The sequence below is a fragment of the Pseudophryne corroboree genome, chromosome 5, assembly GCF_028390025.1.
Source record: "Pseudophryne corroboree isolate aPseCor3 chromosome 5, aPseCor3.hap2, whole genome shotgun sequence".
In the NCBI taxonomy this organism is placed as follows: domain Eukaryota; kingdom Metazoa; phylum Chordata; class Amphibia; order Anura; family Myobatrachidae; genus Pseudophryne; species Pseudophryne corroboree.
In genome coordinates, this window is record NC_086448.1 from 474,036,662 (window position 1) to 474,062,968 (window position 26,307).

General features: G+C 43.7%; 1 long non-coding RNA gene across 1 annotated transcript in view; it reads right to left on the reverse strand.

The window, feature by feature from the left end:
• Nucleotides 1-3,539: 3,539 nt before the first annotated feature.
• The window catches only part of LOC134929139 (uncharacterized), an 86,205-nt gene continuing 63,437 nt past the window's right edge, over nucleotides 3,540-26,307 (reverse strand). Inside the window, exons 2-3 of the long non-coding RNA XR_010178316.1 lie at nucleotides 4,261-4,378; nucleotides 3,540-4,027 (exon numbers count right to left, since the gene is read on the reverse strand). This is a non-coding gene — a long non-coding RNA (uncharacterized LOC134929139). The remainder of the gene's footprint in view (nucleotides 4,028-4,260; nucleotides 4,379-26,307) is intronic.

Here is a 26,307-nt window from a genome sequence, read left to right on the forward strand (position 1 = left end):
TATTCAACCCGGTAATCTTAAAAAGGAGGTGATAGGTTGTCTCCCTGCATGATGTCACCTGTCTGAACCCGGAAATAAACAGGCAGCACGCTTTAAACAGTGTGTTTTTATTTATACTACATTCACAGTGCTACATTGCTACAGTGCTTGGAGAATATGGCAAACTGGAGTGAGGATGAGGTTAGGGAGCTGTTACGGATTAGAGGGGAGTCTGAAATCACCCAACAAATGACAGGGACTGTTAAGGATGCAATCACGTACAAAAACATAACAAAGATGCTTGCAGCCTCTGGATTCCACTGTACCTCCCAGCAGGTAATCAATAAACTAAAGGCCCTTAAAAGGAATTTCCATAAGGTCCACGACCACAACAGAAATAGAAGTGGTGCTGCCCGTATGAAATGTGTCATTTTTAAAGATATTGGATATAAAATCTATTTATACGTAATTTTTTAGTTCTACTGAGTCAATTATTCTATATGACAGACTGCACACTATAGTTTAAACTTGTTACAGTGTACATATAGCGCGGAGTATACACTTTTCCTTGTTTTCTATATATTTGGCAACCTAGCTAGTTGTCTTACTCAGCTGCTTTTGATGCACTATTAACTAATTACTAATTGATATCAGCGCCGGAAGAATAACAGTTAAGGACAAGTGTCCTGTTCTGTTTATTCCTTCAAATTTCTGCCCATATGGAGTGGCAATATTACGAGCAGTGTGCCAAAATATTTGGCCACACAGCACTTGCAACACTGGTTAGCTTATCCTCCAGCATAGCAGCAGCAGAAACAAGACAGGCCTGTGCTGCTTCCACCTGCAGCGTATAGGACCCAGACACCAGATAACAGTACCCAGACACCCGATCACCACCACCACCATCTCCACTACTCGTACTGGATGATACGCAACCGATGCAAACCACTATGCCTGACCCAGTTGTACAGGAGCCCAGCAGAACTGAAACCACTGATGCGCCAGAAGACACAGAGGCTGGGCCAAGTCAAATGGCCCCAGTTGCACAAACGCAGCCTTTGCGTGGAAACAGTAAGTACAACAATCCTAAAAGCATAATAACTAACATTAACAATTAACGTAAACTAAACACAAACTAACAACTCTAAACATTAACGTCATTAAATCTTAACAATAAATCCATACAATTAAAAATGATAAATGTTGCAGAGTATGTGCAGTGTGTAGGTGGAAGGAGGCCACAAACACGTTTGCGAGCACTGCTCTTTGCAAATTCCAATAACATAATTATTTGATTTGTGTCTGCAGTATATACTGTTCCACCAACGAGGCGCCGCCCAAACAAAACGGAGCAAGCTGCAAGAATTATGACCACTGTCCTGGTGCAGAAATTAGAGCAGATGGACGCTGCCATGGCTGATCGAGAAGATGCACGTCTCGAGCGATTTTTGCAGGCAGAGCAAGACATGAACAACACATTTATGACGCAGCTGATCTCTATGCAGGAAACCTATAATAGGGATGCAAGAGAACGTCAGAGGGAAATGAAGGAATTTCAAATGTCCATATTTGACCGAATGTTCCAATGCATTGAAGGGCTGCACACAGTGCCACCAAACTACCCAATATTACCCTGGCCCCCCCTACTATGAACATACCCCACCTCAACCAACGTCACACCATACCCACAGAGCCGGATTAAGGGGGGGGCCCAGGGGGTCAGTACCCCGGGCCCCCCTGTCTTAAGGGCCCCCCGGCTGGAGACTGCACAGTTCTGGTGCTGAATACCCCCCACCCCGCGACGGGTCAAGTGTTTTTTTTTCTTTTACAGAGACAGCGCTGCCGGCAGCTCTCTATGCTTTGCACAGCATAGGAAATGCAGGCAGCCGCGGGCAGCGGCAAGCAGCCAGGCAGACGAGAGGAGTTGCGGGTCAGCACTCAGCAGCAGTGGCCAGCCGATGGGAGCTGAGGCACTCGGTAGCTGAGGCATTCAGTAGCAGCAGCAGCCAGCCGAGGGGAGCTGCGGGCAGACTTGCGGGGGCAGCGAGCAGTTGGATGAACTGCACTCTGGAGAGGGAGGCACTAGTCTATCCAGCTTCAGTTGCAGATGATTTCTGTATGTAAGTATTTATTATGTATATATATATGTATATCATACATATATATACAGACACACACACACACACACACACACACACACACATATATATATACACACACACACACATTATATATATATATATATATATATATATATACATATGTATACACACATACAAGCAGGTGGCGGCACTCAGGGACTTGGTGAAAGTTGTCGTCATCCGGGAGCGACACTGCGGGGATGTGCCTGAAGTGACGCGGCGGGACTCGTGGAGGCCGGCGCCCGGGAGCGTACACACAGATGCAACTGATCAGGTAATTATGTGTCTGTTAGTGCATGTTTATAACACTGTTTAATGTACTTCACACTTTTTGTTATTCCTGACGATGGGCTGATGCCCGAAATGTTGAATTAAAGCATATATATATATATATATATATATATATATATATATACATATACACACACAGTATATATTTAATTTATTTTACAGGGGGTTGGGGGTTTCCAGATCTGTATATATATATAAAATGCCATCCACAGTGCAGTGCAAGGCGGCACTCAGCAGAATTCCGCACCCCGGGGTGGACCACCGTCATCAGGGACAATGACGCCCACATCAAACTGTGTGTGTGCGTATATTATATATTTGGAAACCCCCCCTATGCATATCCTGCGTTTGCCACTGGCTGCTGTCTCAACTCTCCAGCCTCCGCCGCCAGCAGCAGCTCTCCTGGCAGCAGCGGAGGGGAGATTGCATGGATCAGTCCCCAACCTTGCTGCCCAAGAAAAGGGGGAGGAAGCCGCATGTACAGTCGCATGCGGTATGGGACATAATGCACTCCTCCCCTAGCAGTGTGCAACCCGTTGGGGTGGAGGGGAGGTGATCAGTGGTTGCAGCTGGGGATTGATTCCTGGTTGGGGATAGGGCCCCCATGTCTTGGGAGCCCTGGCCCCCCCAAGTGCTTAATCCAGCCCTGCATACCCATCCTCGACATAACCAACCTCAACAAACCCCACCTCCACTAACTCCAACTCACTATACCCATCCTCGACATACACAACCTCAACACACCCCACCTCCACTAACTCCAACTCACTATACCCATCCTCAACATACACAACCTCAACACACCCAATCACCTTCTGAAACGGAGACAACTACAGAGTCTCCTGTTTACCATAATTTATCTTAAATGGTTATTGTTTTTAAAAAAAAGTTGGTTTTAAAATCATAGAGGAGTCTTTTTCTTACACAATTACTGGTTTGACTTTTATTACTGTTAAGATTTCACTACTTTATTTTCCAAAGTTTTATACATATTAAAATTCTAAGGTCTCTGACCTTTTGTTAATCTTTGGACTTGTCCTATTTTTACTTACAAACAAAATGCTTGATACATCCATTTCAAATTGGATATTGATGTTGTACATTTGTTATCGACACAGTAGCAGAACGTCAACTAAACAGGTTTATTTTTTGTAGCAACAACAATTAACAGAATATATAAACTGAAAAAAATTAACAGAGTAATGAGGGAAGGTTGGCCATTATAGCAGACCTCATCTGTTCTGCACTTCCAGAATGGTCGCCCAGATAGGCCTCACAATCAAGTGCAGGGTACGCAGCGGAGGCCTGCACCGTCCACTCTGGTAGGAATTCCTCCCTCTGAAACTCACATAGGTTATGGAGAATACAACATGCTGCAACAATGTTAGGCATGATATTAATGTCTACATCATTGCGCTTCATAAGACAGCGCCAACGTCCTTTTAATCGTCCAACTGCATTTTCGACCACCATTCTTGCCGAGCTCAGGGTGTGCGTATATGTAATTTGATTGGGGCTCAGCTGGACATGTTAGGTGAACCCCATCGTCATAACGGGTAGGCTGCATCACCAATTATGTGTACCGGGATCTCCACTCCGTCCACAAATTTGGATTTCTAGTAGGAATATAGATAAAAAAAATGTACGTTAGCAACAAGAAATTGGAATACAAATATGAGCAGACTCCTCCGTGATGGGCAGGCTGTTGGGCACATAGGAAGGTAACGACAACTAATTGGTCCCAATTGCATTCATCTATAACCTGCTTGATTCATGAACATTGCGTCATTTTAACACATCTTTTCTTGGGCATGTTTTCAAAAGTATTAAAATGATTAAACAAAATCACCTCTCTTGGAAAAAGGTAGCCCCCTTGCTTGTCCTCTGCTAGCCGGTACAGATCAGAGTTAGCAAGCACTCGAGCGTCATGTGACCGTCCCAGCCAACCGATGAATACGTCTGTGAAGCTAATATAAAAATATATATTAAGTTGTAAATTAATTATAAACAATTAGCATTAAGAAAACACACTGACAAGAACATTACCAATACTTATGATCCACCACAGCTTGCAAAACAATGGAATGCCATCCCTTTCTGTTGTAGTAGTCGGCAGGATTATCATAAGGTGCGATTATAGGGATGTGGGTACCATCAATTGCACCTGCACACTGCGGATATCCAGACTCCACAAATCCCTTAATTGTTTTATCCAAATGCTGGCCATGCGGAAGAGAAATAAATCTGTGGTATAGGTTGTCCACCAATGCTCTGGTCACCTCATGTACAATGGTGCAAACGGTAGATATCCCCACACCAAACAGGCAAGCAATTGTGCAATATTCACCTGGAGTGGCATACCACCACAATGCTATAGCTAGCCTCCTGCTTGGCTCTATTGGTGACCTGAAGTTTGTGGTCTGTCTAGAGAGTGCTGGGGACATTAAATCCAAAAGCTAGTGGAATGTGTGATGCGACATTCTGAAGTGACACTTCCACTGAACATCCTGAAAGTTCAGCACACTTTGCATAAAAACTTGTCCATGCTGCCATTCTCTAGACCACAATCTTCGTTGAGAAGTGAGGTTAAGGTTGAGTATGGTGGTCACAGAAGCAGATATAAACGATCTCCTCCTGCGCAGGTATTGTCGGCGACGAATGGCGGTGTCTCTCAAATACTGCAGCCTCCTCATAACATAGCTGCTGAACAAGCTACAAAATGTGAGAAGCTCAAATATCCTCTCACAGGCTGAATCCAAGAGCAGTACAGCTGAGACTATCATAAAGTCTATAGAGACATGTGCTGTGTCGGCCATGATTGCTGCACTACTGAGCACTCCACAGCCCCTCCTTGTAATACCTTTCAAACCTCATCAATAGGAGACAGAAAAGTCCATTTATAATGACATCACAAATGTTTTCAAAGGGTGAACCGGGTTCAATGTGAAAGGCACCAACCCGGGAATAACCCGGTAATAACACGGCTCCAAACTGCGATGTGAAAGGGGTATAGCGTGTTCAGACCCGGGTCGGAAGCGTGTTCAAAAGCCGGTTCTTTACCGGGTTAGCGATGTGAAAGCGGTATTACTCTTCACTTCTTATCACTGAAGAAGCAATGATGGTGAGATGACTAAACTTCGGCATTTACTGCAATTGTGCGGAAAAGCTCTGCATGGGTGTTAAATTTATTGTAAAAAAACATTTTCCAACAGATGATTTTTGACGTTGTTTAAAAAAAAAATTACAAAATCATCTGTTATGGAATTTAGACCATGTGGAATTAAGACCCTGAAAAACAAATTCGACCAAAAATAGACACAGATCAATTTTCTTGTAAATGAACCTCTAAATCCTTCATTTACTAACAGATGATTTTTTACATTTTTTTAAAGACAATGTAAAATATCACCTGTCAGTAATTGTGTAATTGAGACCCTGAAACACATAATTGTTCAAAAATTGACCCAACCTCAACCAAAAAAATGATCAACATCGACCCAAATCAGCTTTTAGTAAATATACCCGTGTGTCTTAATACTGCATAACCAAATAAAATGACCATCTGTTTTGGAACTCTCTGCATGTCTAATATGAAAAGCTTACCGTGTAATATAGCAAATAACTTAAAGTGTGAAAGCTGGCTAGATTCACTTATTTAAAACATTTATTATTTAATCATAACTTTATCTTTTTTCTTGCTGAATAATTGGATAAACATTATTATTGCTTTACAGTGTTTGTGTTGATTATGAACTTTTGGCTACACTTAAAACATATTATATCTAATAATACACAATGATAGATTACATTTTTATATACCTGTTGAAATCATACTAAAAATTCAAATAAAAAACTGTTGAGAAGACTAAAAAAAAGTGTAAGAACATATTCATGGCAGAGGAAACAATACATATAATTTTTAAAGACACATACTGTTACCTTACATTGAATACTGAATGTATGTTTTAAATATAATTATTAAAACTGAATTGATTTAAGATATTCCTTTGTAAAAAAAAATTGTTTTAGACAGATCATATAATAAAAGTCTACATACTGTAGGAATGTTTTATAGCTGCATTATTATATTGTTTGACTATTTTGACTTGTAAGAATTGTTTTTCATAAGCAACCGAATAGAGACTTTCCCCGGTGTAGTAAAACTTCTCCTGTCTTTTACTTTTCATTTTCTGAATCATAAACTTTGATTGAGTATGTATAAAATAGTGTGTTGTTTTTATATTTATTTTACAGTTACGCAATAAAGACAGTGTATTGAATTAGAGTTTAAAAGAGGACAAGACAATGCTATGGAGGGCTGGTGAGGCATGTGCCCTTGGTACCACAGAGGTCACCAGTAGAAGAGGTACTATCATAGCTGGGTGAAAGGATGACAAATCAGGAAGCAGTTAGTTTCCTGACTGTCAGGATCCTGGCAGTCAGGATACTGATGCCGGAATCCCGACAGCCAAGGGAATCCCAGCAGTTGGAATCCTGACTGGGGCCCGGAGTCTCCTCTTGGACCGCGCCACCCCCGGGGGTGAATAAATCAATGTGGTGAGCTAAGCTTGCCACCAAGCCCGAAGTGCGGTGAGCGCATCAAGCCCATGAGGGGACACGCTACACACGCCGTCAGGATCCTGTCTGTTGGGATTCTGGCATTGGCTTTATGACAGTGGGGATCCAGACCATCGAGATCCCATACTTAATTCAACAGATTAAGATTCTTCTGTACTGGAAAAAGACTTAGGTGTTCACATAGATAACAAACTTAGCTGTAGTACCCAAAGTAGGATTGCAGCAAAGAAGGCAAACAAGGTATTAGCATGCATAAAGTCAGGAATTGATGCAAGGGTGAGTGTGTTATACTACCATTATATAAATCCCTAGTGAGTCCACATCTTGAATACTGTGCCCAATTTTGGGCACCATACTTTAAAAAGGATATCCTGGAACTAGAAAAGGTTCAGAGATGGGCGACCAAATTGATTAAGGGGATGGAGATGCTAGAATATGAGGAAAGGCTTGATAGGCTAGACATGTTCACACTGGAAAAGAGGAGATTAAAAGGGGACATAATTAACATTTACAAATATATAATGGGACAATACACAGAGCTTGTGGAGGATTTGCTTTTGGTAAGAACAACACAAAGGACACGTGGACATCCACTTAGGAGATTTCACACACAGAGATGGAAAGGTTTCTTCACAGTAAGGACAATACGTATTTAGAATTCCCTGCCAGAGAGAGCAGTAATGGCGGACTCGTCATTACTTTAAAAATGGGCTAGATAAATTCCAGATGGATAAGAATATAAAGGGTTATGGTGGGTAGATCGTGCACTCTAGTTAAAAAATAAAAAAGAGGAATAAACAGAATGGCCGACATCCACAACAGATAAAATTGGTCCTAAAAATGATAAAGTGTAGGAAATCCCTTATAGGTTTTAACCTGATGGACAAATTATCTTTTTTCAACCTGAGAAACTATGTTACTATATGTTACTATGTAGATCATCTTTCAGCTGCACCGCTTGTGCAGCTCACTTTCTCACTCTAATGGCTAGATGCGTCATTGCTTGGAGAGTGATAAAATAGAGAGAAAAAAAGTACCAGCCAATCAGCTTCTAACTGCATGTTACAGACTGGGTTTGCAAAATGACAGTTAAGAGTTGATTGGCTGGTACTTTTTCTCTCTCCATTTTATCACTCTCCAAGTGATGATGCATCTAGCTCTTAATCCACTAACATAATGTTCAAGTTAAATGGGTGCTGACACACTGGACATGCATGCTGATACCAACCACAGTGCCTTGGAATAAAGTAGGAGTACTGTATACACTATATGAGAATCCTGACCAGAGCATTCACTTCTAGGATCTTGCATCTGCGCTTAGTACTATAAATTATTGACAAAGGGCTGTGTGTGAAAAATGACAGGTGAATTATGTGGTGCATTATGCTAATTGCATTGTGTTAATAGTGTCACATAAGCATAGCTTGGACAGTGAAAATGTGAGGTGAGAATAAAAGAGAGGTGGGAATACATTGTGTGTAGCTATAAATTAAATTGTGATATGAATGACTAATGCTGTGTGAGCTAAGTATCTGGTGCAGTGGCGGATCCAGGGGGGGGGGCACCCAGGCACGTGCCCCCCCTGTCATTTAGGATCACTAGCTGCAAGTACCGCTGTGGTGTACATGCCGGCAGGAGGCTCAGCAGGGCTACACTAGCAGCGCGTTACCAGGCCCGGCAAAAGCAGCCGCGTTGAGCGCCGGACCTGTGAGGGCGCTGCTGAAATCACTGCTGGCCGCCGCTCACTACCACCCGCCGCTCACAGCCCGCCTGCCCAATAAAGCTGCCAGCCCAGGTTATTACTTTCACCGCCGCTGTATCTCCGGAGCAGAAGCTGGAGCTTAGCGTAGCTGGTGTCTCCAGCGCTGCCCCCACGAGAAGCAGCGGGAAAGAAGCTGTTCGGGCTGCCTTCACCCAAGTGCTCCCCGGCCCACAGCCAGCCGGCCTCTCTGCAGCTCCCCCCTCCTAGCCCCAGGGTGCTCGGCAGGTCCGGCCACGGCAACACCTGCTTCACTAACATCACGGCCAGGACCGCAAGGAGGTGACAGAGCGAGCACTGGGCCACGATCCTGCATTCCCTCTGGACCCTGGAGTATACTCCCCAGCACAGCCGCGAGTTTAAGGTGAGGGACAGTCACAATTTTGTTTGAGGGTTATCCCAGTCCCTTGGTTTTGCCCTGTTATAGCTCAGACACAGGATCTCTGTGGAACTACTTATCCCAGCATGGACAATGCAAACTTCTGGCTGTGATTTGTAGTTCCACAACAGGTTGGGACATATGATTGTGCTCACCCTAGGCGTGGTGTTGGCCCCTCTACAGTAAAGGGCCCTACACATTTATCGATCCGCCGCCGAGCTGCCCGACAGCAGATACGGCCGACGGGCGACCCAACAGCGGGGGGCAGTGACGGGGGGAGTGAAGTTTCTTCACTTCCCCCATCACACGGCTCCATAGAAGTGCAAGCAAATATGGACGAGATCGTCCATATTGGCGTGCATGCACAGCCAACGGGGCACCAGCGATGAACGAGCGCGGAGCCGCACATTGTTCATCGCTGGAGCCTCCACACTCAAAGATATGAACGGTATCTTGTTCATTAATGAACGAGATTGTTCATATGTTTGATATCGCCCAGTGTGTAGGGCCTATAAGACCGGGTGATGGCCTTGTCTGATAATTTCTGTATGCTTCATGCAAAAAATACAGGGTGTTGCTTTGGGGTTTATGTAGCAGAAGGTGCCTTGCGGAAGTCACCGTACATTGTAAATCCTGCAGCTACACATCCAAAGACCAACCCCCCCATTCCCGCCCGCCTGCCTTTCCCTATCGTGGTGCCCCCCCTGTCATTTTGTTCTGGATCCGCCCCTGATCTGGTGTATTATAATGATGAAGAAAAATTAGATTATTTGTTTGAAGTAAAAACTATGAAAACAACTACAAGATTCAAATAATGTCAGAATGAATCCATTAAGTGAATGAAAGTGCATAGTTTAAAAATGAGTAGCAAATTCAGTGTGGGAACCTACATTTATTTTAACATTAATATAGGGATATGCTAGATGATAGTATGATATACAGTAATTGCAATATTATGATAAATAGAACATAATACCAGGGTATGGTTATAATGTATCAGTGCCAAATCCTAGAATGATGCATAACTTAAAGAAAAACACTGTCATTTAATGTTCATTAAGGCCTTTGGGTGCCACTGTATCTAGTTGGAAGGTCCAAAAACTTTATTTTTTTATAATTCCTTGGTGATGTCTCCTCTTCTTATCCCCAAACTTACTATTTCCAATTTAATTAATGTATTTTTGTGGAAATGGTGAAACTGTCTTGCCACTGAAGTAAGCTGTTTCATTTTATCAAATCTGTCTGTGCATTCCTAATTATACTCAAATGATCTAACATCCTCTGTTTTAGCAACTGTGTCATAATGCCAATATATTTTTATCACATGGGTATATGTTGCAATAGATGATATTTTTGCTATAGCAGGTAATGTGATTCCTGATGACAATCTGTGTGTTGGATTTGTCTGTCACTTTATCTGTAATTATGATGTGGTTACAGATTTTGCAGGAACCACAGGGGAACGTACCAATCACTAATGACCTCTTTGGGGGACATCTAGTATAATGGCTTCTAATCAGTCAGTCTCTTAGGATCACAACCTACTGCAGCTCATGGTTACCTGTTCCCCTAATTTTTCACTCAGGACTTGGGTCTGAGGTAAGAATATGCTAGTGTATTTGTTGGGCATCTTTTACTTCCTTCCAACTGTTGCAGAAGTCTTCTGCAAATCAAATTTCTTGTGAGTTCTGACTGGTATTTTTTGTTTTCTAAGAAAAAATTAGTGATTCTCTACTGCATTTGGCTGCATAGTTCCTTGCTCTCTCGATGGTCTTGTTGCTATATCTGGGACTTCAAGCATTGAGTTCAATGTGTTTATCTTCATAGTTGCTATCATCTGAACAGTTCATTCTCAGTCTAAAAAAGTCTCTTTTAGGAATGGTATCTAAAGTAGGGGGCAATTGTGAACTGGAATAATGTAGGAGATGGTTTGTAGTAGTACAGATGTGTCCGGTTGTTGTTGCAGTATATAGCACTTTATAGTGTTACCATGATGCATATGCATTGCAGCATGATGTGCTCAATCGCACACGTGGGTCCTCCATGTAAACTGGATGGATACGGGTACGTGCACTCCACTTTCCCACAACATGCGTGCAACCAATGTGTAGCCAGAATGTTGTCATTTTTCTGTACATCTTCAAATCAAAGAAAGATATACTTATTTAATTTACCTCACAGGTACATTTTAGGTTTTTTATTGATGTTGATGATACCTATGAAAAACTCAAATTTCTTAGTTTTCACCATTCCATATTTGGAGTATATCATTGACATACCTTTATTATGTGATCTGTTGAGTATAGTAATCATTCTTTTCTCTGAACACTAGCTCTCACATCCACCAGCCAAGGAAAACATTTATCTGAGGGTGCAAGCTATCCCCATGGCAGTGCCCCTGCACTGGAGAAATAATTTGTGGTCAAATATGTAATAGCTTCTGAATAATACAAATTTACAAAGTTGGAGCAGGAAGTTGTGAAAGTCTGTGAAGCCTTTCATCTCAAGGAAGTATCAGATGGCAGAGATCCCCAGTTCATGTTTGATGATAGTTTAAAGAGCTTTAACATCTGTGTTCACTGGAAGATTTTTTTTCCAATTTGTCATGTATCTTTCTTAGGACATACATATTGTCTTGAATATATGATGCCAGACCAGTAACATGCTGCCTTAAATGAGTGTCAATAAAAATGCAGAGTTTCTCTGAAAAGCCTTTAAGTTCAGATATTATCAGTCAACTTGGACATATTGTAGAATATTTGTGAATCTTAAAGAGCAGGTTGAATGTTGGTACCCTTGGATTATAGACTTGAAGGTAATCATGTTCCTGTTTAGTGATAATTCTGCTTGCAATGAAAACACTGTATCATAGCATTTCATATGCAGACACAGCGGCAGTCACACACATAATATAGTCATGCTGTGTGTCATTTTAATCAGCAAAGTCTTCTTGTGAACCTTATCTGCATAGCAATTTGAAGAAGATGTATTTTCAGGGAAAAAAAGATGCTCGTGAGGTCGCTGACTTATATGGGAGCTGGTAGCTATCATGCATCCTGCATACGCAACTCATTGCATATGAAAGTTAAATGAGAAAGGGCACATATGTACAGCAGACTGTTCATGATGAATGTGTTGGACATTACATGTTGATAAAATTCAGGAGGATGATGTTGTTTGTGTCAAAGTAAGTCATCCACTGGTGTCAGTTCTTGCCAGTGATAAGCAATGCATTGTTATGCCTGGGGAAAAAGAAGCCACCTCTTCCATGTGAGATTTTGTTTACCCAAATCCAGACAATGTTAGTTGAGTCACCCATGGCATTTGTAAAATCAAAGTACAGTAAGTAGAAAAAGGAATGTTACCCATTTAGGCACCTTCTCCCTGTTACTTCATTTGCAGCTAGTACATTCAAATTATTTACCGAAATCTGGAAAATTATATAAAATAATGTTAAGCAGTTCAGCTCCAGCTGCCAACAGCATGGATAGAGTCCAGCACATGAAATATCCACCATTAACATCTGCATCATTAACCTCCTCATTAGCAATCTGAGGTAGTATTGCATTCAATTTTGCAAAGGTAAACTGACTCTTCCTATCCAGAATTCATTACATGCTAGCTCTTCTGCAGCTGGGGTGAATTGTTATAACAGAGAAGACCAAAAAGAAGACAAGTACTAGTTTCACATGCCAATTTTATGTGAAACATTCATATGCAAGAAGAACCAGGTATTTCAGCAGCCCTACTTCTGCAAATCGACTCACTAAAGCCATGATGGCTATGTTAGCATTAGATTTGTGTCCAATATCTGCAATGTACAAGAACAGTAATTTCTTACATGTGCCGGGACTTAAATAAAAATATGTTTTACCCACTAAATGTACCAAATGAACATTTACTGTACTAACCAAAGATTATATGAATGTGACAGCTCATTGGGTGGGTGTACAGTACCTCATATATCAACAGAAGCAGTGTCTGACACACAATACCAACTCATTCACAAATGGGCTACTCTCTGTATCACTTGTTTCCAAAAGACCCATACCAGTTAAAGTCTGTTGGAAAAACTCAGGGATGTGATAGAAAATCCCAACTACGGATCTCTTCAGGATTTGTCTTCTTCAATAACACAAGTAACATTGTATAAGCATTACAGCTGGTTGAGTTTCAACATGTTACATGTTTGCACATACAATAAACTGGTGGATTGAAATTTGTTAAAAAATTATAGGTCTGTGTTGGATATTCTGGTTGTGGCCAATACCATTTCTGGGCAGTATCAACATTCAGCAGCTACAAGAAACAGTTTGCAATCCCACCATCTGAAGCACAAAGTACTAACCAGGTGGTATTCCACCTGGTTACTACTGTATTCCAACTAGGGAATGGCAACAAGGCATCATGATTTACACATCAAGCTGATAATCTACTAATTAGCATCTCAGACAGTCCCTTTAAATACTGGGAATATAATAAGGCAATTTGAAACCCATTGTACATATTAGCTAGGATTTCTTTAAACTTCCCACAATCCTTTGTGTATTCAGTTTAGCACAACCAGGAACCTTGTGAGCTATCGATATAGCAAGCTACTTCCAAAATATGATGATGCTCATCAAAATGAACTCCAAATTCTATGAAGATTACCTTTGCCAGCAATTACAACAGACACTTCTGCAATGGTGGATTTCACTGGTGATGAGCTCATTTTTTGTGCAATATATACCAGTTATAATAGTGATGCAGAGGATGTGATGATAATTAACACTGTTGACCATAAGGCCATTCGTAGCGTGGTTAAACCAAACCACCAAAGTGTTTGCTTTTGTACAGGCCCAAGCAAACCAAGAAATTTAGCCCAAGAAGTTGCAGTCCCTGTAGCTGAAGTCTTTGGTTGTGTGTATGTGCTCTTTAACATATGGGTGAGTGGAAGGGAGCAAGGACAATTTCATAATGTACAACTTTTTATTATGGGCTTTGACAAGATGGTGTGTGTTTGAGGGACAGCCTATATTACTACTACTACTACTACTACTACTACTACTACTACTTATTGGGTACTACTACCGCCAGGACCCATATTTGCCTTTTACTAAAAGCCAAAACTCTCTTGAAGTCTGTTTAGCAAACCAGACATTTCCTGGGGATTTAAAATACATAGGCCAAAAAACCTTGGCAAACATATCGCCCATTTATCATATTACCAGTGTTTCTATCAAACACTAAAGTCACAGTGTATTTACAGTAATTACAATATGATGATTACTGTAGTTTGGGCAGATTCATAATCTCAGATTAAAGTGCTCTTGCGTTTGAAATGGCAATTCAAAAAATTACATTCTTAGAGTGTGGTGCTCTATAGTATATGCATATTCATTTCACAATAAAGTTTGTATGGTTTTATTCACAAAATCTCAAGAGTAGGGATTCTGGTTATTGTAAATTCATTCAATAATTCTCAGCCTCTTTCTTAACAGTAAAACACCTGTTATTGCATTTTGTCAGTACAGTAGCAATCTTTATTCAAGCTGAATGACTGCTAAAAGTTCCTTTTTAATTAGTCCAATTATATGGATGCTATCCCTCATCACTTAATTTATGAGTTAAAATCTGTGGTGCAGCTTTCTAGCTGTAATTGTATCTGGGTGATGTTAATAATAGCTGTAGCATTAATAAAGTGAAACTTAGAAATGCAGCATGTAGACTTGCTGGGACAATTCATATTTTTTCTCACACTTTTGACAACAGTATTTTTATGGTTTAACACAACATTGTCTTCTGCCTAGGTGTTATATTTGACTCTGAACATCCTTTGTTCCCCACATTCAATCTGTCTACAAAACATGTTGCACAGTGCCGTAACTAGACATTTTAGCGCTGTGTGCAAGAAACAGCATCCACGCCCCCCCCCCCATGTTAGTTACGGACATAAAAATAGGGGTGGGGCTTCATGGAACATCCATTAGTCACATAACTCCGCATGGTAGCGCCCGTTACTCACACTACACTGCACAGTAGCGTCTGTTACTCACATCACTCTGCATGGTAGCACCCATTAGTCACATTACACCACATGGTAGAGTACATTAGTCACGTTACGCAGCATGGTAGTTTCCATTAGTCACGTTACGCAGAGTGGTGGCGTTCATTAGGGGCGATACACAGTGCGATAGCTTCGGTCAATTTCATTGCACAGCACTGTAACGTACATCGGCCACATTACACAGCACGGCAGTGTCCGTCGCCACATTATACAGTACAGTAGCGTTCATCGGCCACATTATACAGCGCGGTAGCATCCATCGGCCACATTGCACAGCATCTGTCGGCCACATTACACAGCACGGTAGCATCCATCGGCCACATTATACAGCACGGCAGCGTCCGTCGGCCACATAACACAGTACGGCAGCATCCGTCGGCCACATAACACAGCACGGCAGCATCCGTCGGCCACATTACACAGCACAGCAGCATCTGTCGGCCACATTACACAGCACGGCAGCATTCGTCGGCCACATTACACAGCACGGCGGCATCCGTTGGCCACATTACACAGCACGGCAGCATCCGTCGGCCACATTACACAGCACGGTAGCGTCCATCAGTCACATTACACAGCCAGCAGCATCCGATAGTCACAGACAGCAGTACTCAATGTGTGTGTGTATACATACACACACACACACACAAACATACAAACACATTAGATTAATGTATGTGCAGTTTTTGGAGTGTTTTGGGTTTTGTTTTACAAATCTTTCCACTGTATTGTACACCGTGATTTGTTTTAAAAATCACTGAGACACATTCCAGGATGAGTAAGATAGACTGGCCTTGTGGTTAATGTTATTTAGTTTACTGCCCGAAACAGTAATAAACACATAATGGACAGTAAATAATACCTACATGATAAGAGTCCGAGAGGAGGAGAGAGACTTCACTCCTGTGAAGCCAGCAGCAGCCGTCTATGAGATGAGTCATCTCCAGTACCCGGCAGTGTTTGCACAGTGCTAGAGCAGGAGGAGGGGGGCGGACTGAGCAGAGGGGGACTGAGTGTGGGGAGAGAGCTGCGCCGCTGCCTGCTGTGACTAATGTAATGTATTTTAGCAGCGCTGCCTCCGGCAGGAAAGGTGCCGGGCACAGCGCTACTAATATTACATTACACTACAGCGGGCAGTGCTGTAGCTGGTGAGGAGAAATTAGTGTGGAGAGGATGGTGCGCCTACAGCCTAACTGCGCTGTGTGCGAAGCCCCCTTCGCACACACGTAGTTACGGCACTGATGGTGCATACATCTTCAAATTACGACCATACACAAGACACTACAAAAATCCTAATTCATGCACTCATTATCTCCCGCATTGATTATTGCAATAGTCTCCTTCTGATCTTCCCAAAATTAGTCTCTCACTACTACAATCCATTTTGAATGCAGCTGGAAAACTGATCTTCCTTGCTAGATGTTCATCATCTGTGAATCCACTTCCTCCATTGGTTACCGGCATGGTCCATATTCAATATAAAATACTTTTACTTACATACAATACTAATAACCAAACTGCACCAACATACAGTACATCTCTTTTCTGATTTAAAGATATCTCTCTACTAGACCTCTACAAACTGCACAAGATCTGCGTCTTTCATCCAAACTCATTACTCGCTCCCACTAAAAAAATGACAGGACTTTTATCGGACTGCATACACTCTGTGGAAAGCCCGCCCATGCACAATAAATTCACCTTTATACTCCAAACTAGTGATGAGCGGGTTCGGATCCTCGGGATCCGTACCTGCCCGAACTTCACCTTTTTTTGCACGGGTCCGAGCAATTTGGATCCTCCCGCCTTGCTTGGTTAACCCGAGTGCACCCGAACGTCATCATCCCGCGGTCGGATTCTCGTGAGATTCGTATTCTATATAAGGAGCCGTGCGTCACCACAATTTTTCACTTGTGCATTGGAGATGATCGTGAGAGGACGTGGCTGGCGTCCTCTCTGTTTCTATATTCAGTGGGCTGCAAATATCTGTGCTTAGTGTGCTGCAAATATCTGTGCTCAGTGTGCTAATTGCTCTATTGTGGGGACTGGGGACCAGCAGTATTATATAGTAGGAGGACAGTGCAGAGTTTTGCTGACCAGTGACCACCAGTATTATACGTTCTCTGCCTGAAAAACGTTCCATATCTGTGCTGCATTGCAGTACATAGTAGGATGACAGTGCAGAATTTTGCTGACAACCAGTATAACTATATATATAGCAGTACGGTACAGTAGTCCACTGCTCTTCATCTGTGTTGTCAAGTATACGATCCCATCCATACCTGTGGTGCATTTCAGTTTTACACAGTTTGCTGACCACCAGTATATAATATATAGCAGTACGGTAAAGTATTTCACTGCTCTACCTACCTCTGTATCGTCAAGTATACTATCCATCCATACCTGTGGTGCATTTCAGTTTTGCACAGTTTGCTGACCACCAGTATATAAAATATAACAGTATGGTACAGTAGGCCACTGCTCTACCTACCTCTGTGTCGTCAAGTATACTATCCATCCATACCTGTGGTGCATTTCAGTTTTGCACAGTTTGCTGACCACCAGTATATAATATATAGCAGTACGGTACAGTAGGCCACTGCTCTACCTACCTCTGTGTCGTCAAGTATACTATCCATCCATACCTGTGGTGCATTTCAGTTTTGCACAGTTTGCTGACCACCAGTATATAATATATAGCAGTATGGTACAGTAGGCCACTGCTCTACCTACCTCTGTGTCGTCAAGTTTACTATCCATCCATACCTGTGGTGCATTTCAGTTTTGCACAGTTTGCTGACCACCAGTATATAAAATATAGCAGTATGGCACAGTAGGCCACTGCTCTACCTACCTCTGTGTCGTCAAGTATACTATCCACCCATATCTGTGGTGAATTTCAGTTTTGCACAGTTTGCTGACCACCAGTATATAATATATAGCAGTACGGTACAGTAGGCCACTGCTCTAACTACCTCTGTGTCGTCAAGTATACTATCCATCCATACCTGTGGTGCATTTCAGTTTTGCAAAGTTTGCTGACCACCAGTATATATAATATATAGCAGTACGGTACAGTAGGCCATTGCTCTACCTACCTCTGTGTCGTCAAGTATTCTATCCATCCATACCTGTGGTGCATTTCAGTTTTGCACAGTTTGCTGACCACCAGTATATAATATATAGCATTATGGTACAGTAGGCCACTGCTCTTCCTACCTCTGTGTAGTCAAGTATACTATCCATCCATACCTGAGGTTCATTTCAGTTTTGCACAGTTTGCTGACCACCAGTATACAATATATAGCAGTATTGTACAGTAGGCCACTGCTCTACCTACCTCTGTGTCGTCAAGTTTGCTATCCATCCATACCTGTGGTGCATTTAAGTTTTTGTGCACAGTATATATAGTAGTAGGCCATTGCTATTGATAAATATATTACTGGCATATAATTCCACACATTAAAAAAAGGAGAACAAAAATGTGTAGGGTAAAAAAGGGAAATATCAAGATCCACTTCCACCTCATGCTGAAGCTGCTGCCACTAGTCATGGCCGAGACGATGAAATGCCATCAATGTCATCTGCCAAGGCCGATGCCTAATGTCATAGTAGAGAGCATGTAAAATCCAAAAAACAAAAGTTCAGTAAAATGACCCAAAAATCAAAATTAAAATTGTCTGAGGAGAAGCGTAAACTTGCCAATATGCCATTTACAACAAGGAGTGGCAAGGAACGGCTGAGGCCCTGTCCTATGTTCCTCATGACTAGTGGGTCAGCTTCACATGAGGATGGAAGCACTCATCCTCCTGCAAGAAAACTTAAAAGACTTAAGATGGCAAAATCACAGCAAATAACTGTGCGTTCTTCTAAATCACAAATCCCTAAGGAGAATCCAATTGTGTCAGTTGCGATGCCTCACCTTCCCAACACTGGACGGGAAGAGGTGGCGCCTTCCACCATTTGCACGCCCCCTGCAAGTGCTGGAAGGAGCACCCGCAGTCCAGTTCCTGATAGTCAAATTGAAGATGTCACTGTTGAAGAACACCAGGATGAGGATATGGGTGTTGCTGGTGCTGGGGAGGAAATTGACAAGGAGGATTCTGATGGTGAGGTGGTTTGTTTAAGCCAGGCACCCGGGGAGACACCTGTTGTCTGTGGGATGAATATGGCCATTGACATGCCTGGTCAAAATACAAAAAAAAAATCACCTCTTCGGTGTGGAATTATTTCAACAGAAATGCGGACAACTGGTGTCAAGCCGTGTGTTGCCTTTGTCAAGCTGTAATAAGTTGGGGTAAGGACATTAACCACCTAATTAATCCTCCCTTATACGTCACCTGGAGTGCATGCATCAGAAGTCAGTGACAAGTTCAAAAACTTTGGGTGACAGCGGAAGCAGTCCACTGCCAACTAAATCCCTTCCTCTTGTAACCAAGCTCCTGCAAACCACACCACCAACTCCCTCAGTGTCAATTTCCTCCTTAGACAGGAACGCCAATAGTCATGCAGGCCATGTCACTGTCAAGTCTGACGAGTCCTCTCCTGCCTGGGATTCCTCCGATGCATCCTTGAGTGTAACGCCTACTGCTGCTGGCGCTGCTGTTGTTGCTGCTGGGAATCGATCGTCATCCCAGAGGGGAAGTTGGAAGACCACTTGTACTACTTCCAGTAAGCAATTGACTGTCCAACAGTCCTTTGCGAGGAAGATGAAATATCACAGCAGTCATCCTGCTGCAAAGCGGATAACTCAGGCATTGGCAGCCTGGGTGGTGAGAAACGTGTTTCCAGTATCCACCGTTAATTAAAAGGGAACTAGAAAAATGATTGAGGTACTGTGTCCCCGGTACCAAATACCATCTAAGTTCCATTTCTCTATGCAGGAGATACCAAACATGTACACAGACCTCAGAAAAAGAGACACCATGGTCCTAAAAAATACAGTTGTACCCAATGTCCACTTAACCACGGACATGTGAACAAGTGGACCATGGCAGACTCAGGACTATATGACTGTGACAGCCCACTGGGTAAATGTATTGCCTCCCGCAAAAGAACAGGAGCGGCTGCACCAGTAGCAGCATCTCGCAAACGCCAACTCGTTCCTAGGCAGGCTACGCTTTGTTTCACCGCTTTCCATAAAAGGCACACAGCTGACAACCTCTTACGGAAACTGAGGAACATCATCGCAGAATGGCTTACCCCAATTGGACTCTCCTGGGGATTTGTGACATCGGACAACGCCACCAATATTGTGCATGCATTACATGTGGGCAAATTCCAGCACGTCCCATGTTTTGCACATACATTGAATTTGGTGGTGTAGAATTATTTAAAAAATGACAGGGGCGTGCAAGAGATGCTGTCGGTGGCCCGAAGAATTGCGGGCCACTTTCGGCATTCAGCCACCGCGTGCCAAAGACTGGAGCACCAGCAAACACTCCTGTACCTGCACTGCCATCATCTGAAGCAAGAGGTGGTAACGAGGTGGAATTCAACCCTCTATATGCTTCCGAGGATGGAGGAGCAGCAAAAGGCCATTCAAGCCTATACAGCTACCTACAATATAGGCAAATGAGGGGTAATGCACCTGAATCAAGTGCAGTGGAGAATTATTTTAACGTTGTGCAATGTTCTGCAACCCTTTGAACTTGCCACACGTGAAGTCAGTTCAGACACTGCCAGCCTGAGTCAGGTCATTCCCCTTATCAGGCTTTTGCAGAAGAAGCTGGAGAGATTGAAAGAGGAGCTAAAACAGAGCGATTCCGCTAGGCATGTGGGACTTGTGGATGGAGTCCTTAATTCGCTTAACCAGGATTCACGGGTGGTCAATCTGTTGAAATCAGAGCAGCACATTTTGGCCACCAAGCTCGATCCTAGATTTAAAACCTACATTGTATCTCTCTTTCCGGCAGACACAAGTCTGCAGAGGTTCAAAGACCTGCAGTTGAGAAAATTGTCAAGTCAAGCAGAACGTGACCCATCAACAGCTCCTCCTTCACATTCTCCCGCAACTGGGGCTGCAAGGAAAAGGCTAAGAATTCCGAGCCCACCCGCTGGTAGTGATGCAGGGCAGTCTGGAGCAAGTGTTGACATCTGGTCTGGACTGAAGGACCTGCAAACGATTACTGACATGTCGTCTACTGTCACTGCATATGATTCTGTCACCATTGAAAGAATGGTGGAGGATTATATGAGTGACCGCATCCAAGTAGGCACGTCAGACAGTCCGTAAGTATACTGGCAGGAAAAAGAGGCAATTTGGAGGCCCTTGCACAAACTAGCTTAATTTTACCTAAGTTGCTCAACCTCTAGTGTGTACTCCGAAAGAGTGTTTAGTGCAGCCGCTCACCTTGTCAGCAATCGGCGTACGAGGTTACTTCCAGAAAATGAATGTGGAGAAGATGATGTTCATCAAAATGAATTATAATCAATTCCTCCATGGAGACATTCACCAGCAATTGCCTCCAGAAAGTACACAGGGACATGAGATGGTGGATTCCAGTGGGGACGAATTAATAATCTGTGAGGAGGGGGATGTACACAGTGAAAGGGGTGAGGAATCAGATGATGAGGAGGAGGTGGACATCTTGCCTCTGTAGAGCCAGTTTCTGCAAGGAGAGATTGATTGCTTCTTTTTTGGTGGGGGCCCAAACCAACCAGTCATTTCCATCACAGTTGTGTGGCAGACCCTGTCGCTGAAATTATGGGTTTGTTAAAGTGTGCATGTCCTGTTTATACAACAATTCCAAGGACAATTCCATCTTGCACTTCTTTTTTCTTTCATTTTTCTTTGCATCATGTGCTGTTTGGGGTTATTTTTTTTATCTGCCATCCTGTCTGACACTGCAGTGCCACTCCTAGATGGGCCAGGTGTTTGTGTTGGCCACTTGGGTCGCTTAGCTTAGTCACACAGCTAACTCATTGTGCCTCTTTTTTTCTTTGCATCATGTGCTGTTTGGGGACTATTTATTTTAAGTGCCATCCTGTCTGACACTGCAGTGCCACTCCTAGATGGGCCAGGTGTTTGTGTCGGCCACTTGGGTCACTTAGCTTAGTCACACAGCTACCTCATTGCGCCTCTTTTTTTCTTTGCATCATGTGCTGTTTGGGGACTATTTTTATTATCTGCCATCCTGTCTGACACTGCAGTGCCACTCCTAGATGGGCCACGTGTTTGTGTTGGCCACTTGGGTCGCTTAGCTTAGCCACACAACTACCTCATTGCGCCTCTTTTTTTCTTTGCATCATGTGCTGTTTGGGGACAATTTTTTTAATCTGCCATTGTGTCTGACACTGCAGTGCCAATCCTAGATGGGCCAGGTGTTTGTGTCGGCCACTTGGGTCGCTTAGCTTAGTCATCCAGTGACCTTGGTGCAAATTTTAGGACTAAAAATAATATTGTGAGGTGTTCAGAATAGACTGGAAATGAGTGGAAATTATGGTTATTGAGGTTAATAATACTATGGGATCAAAATGACCCCCAAATTCTATGATTTAATCTGTTTTTGAGGGTTTTTGTAAAAAAACACCCGGATCCAAACACACCCGAATCCGACAAAAAATCTTCTGGGAGGTTTTGCCAAAACGCGTCCGAATCCAAAACACAGCAGCGGAACCGAATCCAAAACCAAAACCCAAAACCCAAAAAATTTCCGGTGCACATCACTACTCCAAACTTCCAAGTGTTCCCTGAAAATGTATCTCTTCAGACAAGCTTGTCAAATTCCAGACTCACCCAATTTAACTTCAATGTCTCCCTATCAAATGATATCCTCTTTATCCACACATAGCCTTATTTATGTTGTCATTCTTTACTTTTACATCCTCCTGACCCTTGGCCAACATTGTTGGATGACCATGTCATACAACCCATTAAGAACCTTTGCAATCGCAGGACCATTATGCAATAGTAAGCATCTATCCTTGTGTATCAATGCCTATTTCTCTATAGATTGTAAGCTTGCAAGCAGGGCCTTTCTAACTATGTTTGTTATTTCCTAGTTTTGCTCTATTACTGTTGTTCCAATTGTTAAGCATAATGGAATATTCTGCACTATACAGAGGCATCACTTACTATAAGTACACCCAATATGGTGCAGGAAGAAATGGGTTGGGGCGAAAAGGGGTGGGGCTTCATGAGATGGGGCAGGGTTTTGAGGCCCAACACCCATTTTTTCATCACTCCAGGGGTTTGGGAGGTGGGACTGCCCCCCGGGGAATGCCGTGGCTGTAGTGCCGGCTCCTACACAGTGTCAGGAGCCGAGTGCTGCACATAATGTAACAGTGCAGCACTCAGCTCCTGAACAGGAGCTGACATTTTGTTGTCATCCCTTGGCAGGTTACACCCGGGTGTGGGCCGTACCCCCCCCGCACCCCCTTTGTGACGCCATTAGCTCTATATAGGAAACTGTTAAATAATAAATATTATCTTTTAATTGTTTCAAATATTAATTTATTGTAAATGTGAATTTACTGTAGCTTTGTTTCATAATTGTTGTTAAACCACAAAAAAAGTTACTCAATTGAGTCTTAAATAAGTATATTATATATATTTTATACAAAACTAGAATATAAACTGCATACTGTAGCCTACTTTAATACACTACATAGCATTTTATGATCTCTTTACCAGATTTTCTAATATGGTTTTCAGTCATGCATGAATTACAAAATTAGTTTTCATTCATTATTTTTTCTTTATAGCTTTAACCAAGCTATATATCTTGACTTATTTTATTGTAAAATAACATGGTTGAAGAGGTCAACGATTCCTAAACTTTTCTACAACAGAGAACATGAAACTCAATTATTTTCTGTCTAATATTAATTGCTTTATCTCAGTATCACATTTCGTGTTGAAGAAGTATTGATTCTAAAGGATTTCATTTTCATCAAACAGTAATAATGACACAGTAGCTGGAATAAAACACACGTAGTACTTTTAACTGAATTCTATATTATATTTAACCTAAGGACAGTAAAGAAACTTGAAGAACATTTTTATTTTATCATTTTAACATAGAGGATATAACAAACTATCAGACATCTGTGGTGCCAGTGGTATGAGACCACACCATTTAAATAAAAAAATAATACATACTCAGCACTTACCTGATTAAATTCTCTATTGTATTTCATTTAAAATCAGGGAACATTGAGGGGGCGTGGCTTGCAGCCTGAGGGAGCAGAGGTGTATTGAGTGAGCTCCTACTGAAAGCCTCCATATACTAAAGAAATCAGCGGTGTTGGGGCTGCTATTGCCCAGTTGTCACATCCCTAACCCAGGGCAATCGGAGTGAGGAAGCTGCGGAGCCGGGGAGCAGGTTTTTACGTGCTCCTGCAGGTTGCGGCCCTCATCTCCCATAGAAGCCGGGGCCTCGATTTTATACCCCCACCAGCCGGACGAGACGGAACTGCAAGAGCCACGCGGTGCTCGGCGCCCTGGTTGCCTACGCTCTCCCCCCCTCCCTGGGGACTCGCTCCGAGAGCTGAAAATAGTACTCACAGGCCCCTGCAGCCGGGTGCTAGACGGAGCCGCGAGGTGTCTGGGGGGATCTGGTGACGGCGGCCATATTGGAGGAGGCGAGGAGGGCCGCGCGGACACGGTGAGTGGCTGGGCGGCTCACATCACACTAGCTGGCGGAGTGCATCCCTCGGTGGGGCTGGAGGAGGACTGCGCTTCACCCCGGGGGCCTCTGAGCCAACTTGCCTGCCAGTCCAGACCGGCTGCGGATCGACGGCGGCGGCCATCTTGAAAGAGTGCCGGCGCTGAACCCCGGGGACGTGGACCCGTCCGCCAGCTGTCTGTTCCTTCTATCAGACACCCCCTGCAGCTGCCTGGAGGCTCCCCCGACATCCCGGCCCTACTTACCACCCCGGAGGGTGACGACTTGCGACCAGCGTGTCCACCAGGAGAGACGCGCGGCGGCCATCTTGCTGGATCCTCCTGCGGTCTCTTTCCAACCTCTTCACCTCCCGTCTACCGGACCGAACGCTGGATGCCCTCCTGCCCCACAGGTGAGTCCTCGAGCGGCCCGCTGTCTACCGCAGGACCCGTGACCTCTGCACCCTGCTTCCGCGAACTGCGGCCCAGTGGAGCCGGCAACCCGTGATCCCCGGGCCTACCACGACCCAGCACTTAGTGCTTTGTGCCTGTGAGAGCCTGCGCTCCGGGGATACGAGACCGAGGGCCTCCCTCCCCTTGAATTAAACTGTTGATCTCCTGCTCCCGCGGGGCCCCGCTACGCGCAGCCGCGGATCGTCCTGGTGCCACCATAAATAGGACCAGTGGAAGGGCCACATTCACAGCACAGGATAAGTGCCTGGCCCACCTTGCATGCCCCTGGCTGCCCTCCCCGCCTACTGTAGCATTCGCTCCTCGGGAGTCTACGCCCGCTTGACTGTCCCAGACTCGGTGGCGGGTTGCAGAGATAGCTGCAGACCGCGTTGCTGGCGTATGGACTGATCCTGCTTCATGTACTCCCCACTGGGGTGACCCACACGCTATTACTAAAACCTCTCTAACCACCCGGTGAGCCACATGGGGCTCATGTCTTCCTAATCATAGCGACCACGTAGTGACAGGGGGCCCTGCCGTATATATTGCATTATTCTACTATATTGATACGGAGCTCTGTGTTTACAATGTCTCAAAAGAATCGCAAGAACTCTCAGACACCTAAACCTAGTATCCTGCTTGCCTGGGAGAAAGCCGGCTCTTCTACCCAGAGCTTGCCGTCAATTGAACAATCCTTTGATTCTGCTGACGTTGCCACCTCCAGTGCCCCATTAACCACCCAGGATATTGTGGCTATTGTTACGAAAACGATCCAGTCTGAAATGAGGTCGGTTTTAACAGAGTTCAGGTCCAAGATAGCCGACCTGGGCTCCCGCACGGACACACTGGAACGCTAGTGGGATGACGTTTGCCACTTTCAGACGGTGGTTGAACAGGAACTTTTGGACATTCGGGCTGATATGGAAGTGTACAGAGACCACCTAGAAGATTTGGACAATCGCAATCGCCGGAACAATATACGAGTTCGCAACATCCCTGAAAGTGTGTCCTCGGACTCTCTCCCCGAATACCTAGAGAACATCTTTCTACAACTAGTTCCGGATGTCCCCG